This window comes from Lissotriton vulgaris, chromosome 12, assembly GCF_964263255.1.
Source record: "Lissotriton vulgaris chromosome 12, aLisVul1.2, whole genome shotgun sequence".
Classification (NCBI taxonomy): Eukaryota; Metazoa; Chordata; class Amphibia; order Caudata; family Salamandridae; genus Lissotriton; species Lissotriton vulgaris.
Window position 1 is genome coordinate 744051472 of NC_141700.1, and position 7139 is coordinate 744058610.

Sequence of the window (7139 nt, forward strand, 5' to 3'; positions counted from 1 at the left end):
TATGCCCACACAATAGCTTTTTAACCCGAACACAATTTCAATTACAGAACATGCCATAATAGCGTAACCTTGGACATTTCGGTTAACAATCATAATGGATAATGCTGGAAATTATGCCAGATTATGTAAATAAAATGTTACCTGGGTCTTATTTAAATAAGAGCACATTTTCTAAGAATTTGGAAATCAACATTTTTTAAATGCAGTGATAACAGAAATTGAATAGGTAAACGTATAAAGAGATCTGTCACAATTTTTACATTTTGTATATTACTCAATGTTCGTTCATGGTTTTTGTTAATTAGATAATTTGTTCTACAAAATAAAACTTTATACCATGATTGTTGTTTAATTACACATTTGTTTATTATAATTGTGTTTAATATTTTAGAAACATTTGAAAGCAAGATTTGAAAAAGTCAAAATATTTGGCTGTGGTCACCAATCTTCTGACTTTGGCACGACTTATTTTAATCTGCCCTGAATTTCGCAAACTTTTAATGTTGGGGAATTTCCTAGACTCCCATTAATCTAAAAAACATATTGAGTAAAGGAAAAAATATTTTATGTAGCCAAAAATGCACATATTACCATAGTAATCCCTGGCGCTAAAGGGAACTGCTTTGTGTGTGAATGTGCTCCTTGTGAAAGGGATGAATCTGGAGGGGTGCTGCACTCAATTCACTGAATCTTTCAATGTTTATCCGGTATGTGTGCTGTGCTGGTATGTAGCCTGCAAACTATATGTATCAAATGTGTAAGGCCTGGTAATGGACACTACCAGGACACCAGTACGCACTACTCAAATTCAATTTTAACGTTAGTACATTCTTTTAATTTTTACAAGCAATAAACAGAATCTCATTCATATTAAGGTTTCCATTATTGAGAAAAAAACGCTCTATTTTCATATAAAGTGCCTATAAAATACATAGTTCATACAACTCAAAATCAAAACAATTCATCAACACCCAATGCATTTCGGGGCGGAAGCCCCTTCGTCAGGGGTCTGTGTGTGAGAAAGAAAAAAAGAAAAGAAAGAAATCACATTACTCTCGATGCAGGAGAAAACTAGAAATCAGGTTTCTATACTGAACAGACTTCTTACCGCTAGTGCGCTGGAATTGTGAATTCCAATACACCCGAATGAAATTGAGTAACCTGGACGAAAAAAACAATATCGAATTCGTGTTAAATATATGCACCCACTCAATAAGGTGAATACCTACTATTCCCTGTAATAAATGACCTGTTACCTGTATGACTATCTGTGTGAAAATCTGCGGAAAACAAAGGGAGATCGAAAGAAATCTATGTAAGACAACACGTGCAGCAAGGGATGCTCAAACCTTTAGTGCATATTGAGAATAATAAAGCTCACCTTATCTATGGTGCCATATTATCAAGAACCTGTATGAAAAAAAGGGACTACCGTCAGAACCGCTGACACAAAAAAGTGCGTTCGATATTCACTTGCTACTGCAGGACGTCAACAAGAAATTTACCTGCGAGCCTTACGTGGTTAACATCAGTCTCGACAAGTGCTCATGGTTTAGCGAACCTGTCGGAAAAAGCAACAATCTATCAAACGCTGGCCAGCGTGCAACTATTTCTAGAGCAGAAAACAGTCATAAAATGCATTTATCGTCCCTTACCGGAAAAGAGTGAAACTGTCGTCCGTAGCAGCGTTCTTCCCGAGTGTCGGTGAAAACGCTTAGTCCTTCCTTCATAATAAACGCGATTGCGCGCATAGATACTAACAGCGGACTAACGTTATAAACAAAAATCTTCACCGGGATTCCACCCGATTCTCTCAATCGTATTAACCATACGCCGACTCATAATCTATGCGCAAGGTAGTAATGTGTTCGCTTATTACTCTAACGTTCTACCGAGTTTGTGTGAAGATCGACAGTGCACTGCTTTATAATTACACCCGCCGCCATCTTTGAACGGTGAGCGATGATGAAATCGCCCAATCTACAATGCACCACTGACTAAGAAGAACATCAAAAGAATAGAGAGTGGAGGGTCAAGAGAGACATTTTGAATATTCCTTGTGAATTGTGAATTAAATCAAACCTATAATGTTTGAGTCATAACAATGCAATGTATTGAACTGTGAAAAACGAACTACTTAAAATATCTGTTGCTGCATATACGAACATGTGAAAGAACATTTTGGGATTCATCTAATCGCAGCTATAGTGACCAATAGCATTTGCAGATACACACAGAAAACATTTAGATGGTCTCAAATGATAACAAATCCTACCTATTTACAATCTACAGGGTATAGTATCAACAGTAGGCAGCTCGTTCCCCCCCATAATTCCAGTATATATATGTTTGTATATGTGAGTGTCATTATGTTCCAGGCGACCGACAGACTCAAGAAGTACGTGTTTTACAGAAAACAAATGAGATCCAGTTTGTCATTCAGTCCATTGGGAATAAGGGTTTGGAGCCTACGAATCCAGAAAGTCTCCCTTTGGAGAAGTACTTTTGCATTGTCTATCCCCAACCTTTGCGGGACCATTTCAATTACTTGAAATCTTAATTGGGCAATGGAATGCCCGACTCAATCCAGTGCTTTGCCAGAGGTGCAGTCAAGTTTTTATTGCGGATGCGGCTCTTGTGTTCCGTCAGCCTTATTTTCAGTTTCCTATCTGTTTTGCCAACATATAACAGTCTGCATGGACACTTTATTGAATAAACCACATGTTCAGAGTTGCAATTAGTGGTGTGCCTCAGTTGTATTTTTTCTCCTGTGCGTGGATGCAACAGGGTATCACCAAGTATAGCATTGTTGCAATTTTTACAGTTGTAACATTTTTGGGTCCCTTTGTAAACTGATTTAACCATGAGATCATTTGTTGATTTGTTCAGTAGTTCCTTTAAATTTTGTGACCTCTTATATGCAAACAAGGGTCTGTCATGAAAAAGTGTATCAAAGTCTTTTTCTGCTGTTATAATCTCCCATCTTTTGAGGATGATTCTTTGAATGTCCTTAGACGTCAAACATCAAGAGTCTGAATCTGGCCAACCCACGGATACAATTCACTCATAGTGTAAGCAACACTGCACTACCCTTTCTGGATGTACTTGTAGAACTACAAGATGGATCTATCCAAACTAAGTTGTTCAAAAAAGAGACGGATAGAAATACAGCACTACAGTATGGGAGTTTCCATCCTGTGAGCCTCATCAACAATCTTTCGATTTCTCAATTCATGAGGATTAAGAGGATTTCCTCCAATGACACTGAATGTGATAAGAGTCTAGAGCAACAAAAAGAGAGATATTTGGACAGGGGTTATCCCAATAAGCTGCTAGAAGGGCACTTGGATAAAATTAAAGCAATGCCTAGGATGGATCTCTTACAGAAAAAGACTAAGGTGGATAACAAAAGGATGGTTTTCGTTTCAAAATATTCGTCTGCGTCTAAGGACATTCAAAGAATCATCCTCAAAAGATGGGAGATTATAACAGCAGAAAAAGACTTTGATACACTTTTTCATGACAGACCCTTGTTTGCATATAAGAGGTCACAAAATTTAAAGGAACTACTGAACAAATCAACAAATGATCTCATGGTTAAATCAGTTTACAAAGGGACCCAAAAATGTTACAACTGTAAAAATTGCAACAATGCTATACTTGGTGATACCCTGTTGCATCCACGCACAGGAGAAAAAATACAACTGAGGCACACCACTAATTGCAACTCTGAACATGTGGTTTATTCAATAAAGTGTCCATGCGGACTGTTATATGTTGGCAAAACAGATAGGAAACGGAAAATAAGGCTGACGGAACAAAAGAGCCGCATCCGCAATAAAAACTTGACTGCACCTCTGGCAAAGCACTGGATTGAGTCAGGGCATTCCATTGCCCAATTAAGATTTCAAGTAATTGAAATGGTCCCGCAAAGGTTGGGGATAGACAATGCAAAAGCACTTCTCCAAAGGGAGACTTTCTGGATTCGTAGGCTCCAAACCCTTATTCCCAATGGACTGAATGACAAACTGGATCTCATTTGTTTTCTGTAAAACACGTACTTCTTGAGTCTGTTGGTCGCCTGGAACATAATGACACTCACATATACAAACATATATATACTGGAATTATGGGTGGGAGCGAGCTGCCTACTGTTGATACTATACCCTGTAGATTGTAAATAGGTAGGATTTGTTATCATTTGAGACCATCTAAATGTTTTCTGTGTGTATCTGCAAATGCTATTGGTCACTATAGCTGCGATTAGATGAATCCCAAAATGTTCTTTCACATGTTCGTATATGCAGCAACAGATATTTTAAGTAGTTCGTTTTTCACAGTTCAATACATTGCATTGTAATGACTCAAACATTATAGGTTTGATTTAATTCACAATTCACAAGGAATATTCAAAATGTCTCTCTTGACCCTCCACTCTCTATTCTTTTGATGTTCTTCTTAGTCAGTGGTGCATTGTAGATTGGGCGATTTCATCATCGCTCACCGTTCAAAGATGGCGGCGGGTGTAATTATAAAGCAGTGCACTGTCGATCTTCACACAAACTCAGTAGAACGTTAGAGTAATAAGCGAACACATTACTACCTTGCGCATAGATTATGAGTCGGCGTATGGTTAATACGATTGAGAGAATCGGGTGGAATCCCGGTGAAGATTTTTGTTTATAACGTTAGTCCGCTGTTAGTATCTATGCGCGCAATCGCGTTTATTATGAAGGAAGGACTAAGCGTTTTCACCGACACTCGGGAAGAACGCTGCTACGGACGACAGTTTCACGCTTTTCCGGTAAGGGACGATAAATGCATTTTATGACTGTTTTCCGCTCTATAAATAGGTGCACGCTGGCCAGCGTTTGATAGATTGTTGCTTTTTCCGACAGGTTCGCTAAACCATGAGCACTTGTCGAGACTGATGTTAACCACGTAAGGCTCGCAGGTAAATTTCTTGTTGACGTCCTGCAGTAGCAAGTGAATATCGAACGCACTTTTTTGTGTCAGCGGTTCTGACGGTAGTCCCTTTTTTTCATACAGGCTCTTGATAATATGGCACCATAGATAAGGTGAGCTTTATTATTCTCAATATGCACTAAAGGTTTGAGCATCCCTTGCTGCACGTGTTGTCTTACATAGATTTCTTTCGATCTCCCTTTGTTTTCCGCAGATTTTCACGCAGATAGTCATACAGGTAACAGGTCATTTATTACAGGGAATAGTAGGTATTCACCTTATTGAGTGGGTGCATATATTTAACACGAATTCGATATTGTTTTTTTCGTCTAGGTTACTCAATTTCATTCGGGTGTATTGGAATTCACAATTCCAGCGCACTAGCGGTAAGAAGTCTGTTCAGTATAGAAACTTGATTTCTAGTTTTCTCCTGCATCGAGAGTAATGTGATTTCTTTCTTTTCTTTTTTTCTTTCTCACACACAGACCCCTGACGAAGGGGCTTCCGCCCCGAAATTCATTGGGTGTTGATGAATTGTTTTGATTTTGAGTTGTATGAACTATGTATTTTATAGGCACTTTATATGAAAATAGAGCGTTTTTTTCTCAATAATGGAAACCTTAATATGAATGAGATTCTGTTTATTGCTTGTAAAAATTAAAAGAATGTACTAACGTTAAAATTGAATTTGAGTAGTGCGTACTGGTGTCCTCCTTGTGAAAGGGAAGCATGTTTTAGTCCTCAGTAAAGTCAGACATGTGGTTGGACATGCTTGCATAGAACAAAGATCATACACAAGAAATATTATACACTTAAGCATGAACAACTGTCATTTAAGTTACTATCTTTAGTGTAAGAAGAAGATGAAGCAAAATGCACCTAGCACTGTAATTCAAGTTTAGCCGCATGTAAATCTTTGATAAGCTAGTCACAGTAATTTATTTTAGTACAAGTAAAACTTTATAAAGCGTATATCTACCCCCCGGGTCCAAATTTAAGGAGACATTGCACTGGTGTGGAAAGTTTGAGGCAATAAGATGCAGCAAAAATTACATTGCTAAGAAGTCACATTAAACACTTTCCTTGAAAGATTTTCGGCATGTGACAATATACAAAGGTTGTATGGGAGCAGAGCACATTCAGGTGTAGATGCTTGCTCAATGTATGTGACCCGTGTTGGAAGGTGAAACTGCTGTGTATGTTCATGCATCTTTATTCGTTTTGCTGTGCCAGAAAATAAAATACATTATAACACTCCCTTCAGCAGTAACAATCTTCCTTATGGTACTCTCTATGATCCTGGGGAAATTCGCACTATTTGGCAGGTTCTGAGACAGTGCCACCTATGGAAGTGTATGAAGCATAAACAAGTCACCTTAATCTGCTTTGGTTTTGCAGTATTTAGAACAGGAGAAAGCTGCAAATGTTTTACTTCAAAAGAAATGTCCAGAAGAGTTATGTGGAGTCAGGAATGATTTGAACAGGACACCTTGCTTGAAGTATTTTGCACCTTGGAGAAGATGTGTACTTACCACTGATACCAGTGCTAAAGGTCTGGCAGATGTTCTAGTTCACCTAGTGCATAAAATGAAACAAGCCATTGCTTTTGCTTCCAGGGCACTGAAAGGATCTGAGATGAACTACTCTGTCATGGAGAGAGAGGCATAGGCAGTGATTTGGGCTCAGCTAATGTTCAAAGGTTTCTTTTGGGTAAAACATATACTTTTCGCACTGACCACAAACCACTTTGAGACATGTTCTAAAAGAAGAGTCTTGATTCTGTTTCAATGAGTATTAGAAGATGGTTAAATGGGTTACAAGACAACACCTTTGATGTTCAGTACCTACTTTGTAGAGAGAATTTAGCATCTGATTGTTTGTAACGATTAGTGGAAGCCATTGTCACTTGAAGCAGTGGTGTGAGGAAGATCTCTGAACTGCTAGTCAGGGAAACTACTCTCCCCTTGCACAGCTCCATGTTGGGCCTCTGCCCCCAGCACCTCTCTGGTCCAGGTAAGTGTTAGAGGCCCTCCTCTTCCCTGGTGATCCAGTGGGCGAGCCTTGCTCTTCTGCTGGTCTGCTGTGCCAGGCTTCTGTTTTTTTTATGTTTTTGTCTGTGCCTCTGTTGTCTGTCTGTGCCTCGTTTGTTCTTTTCTTGTGCTTTTTATCTTTGT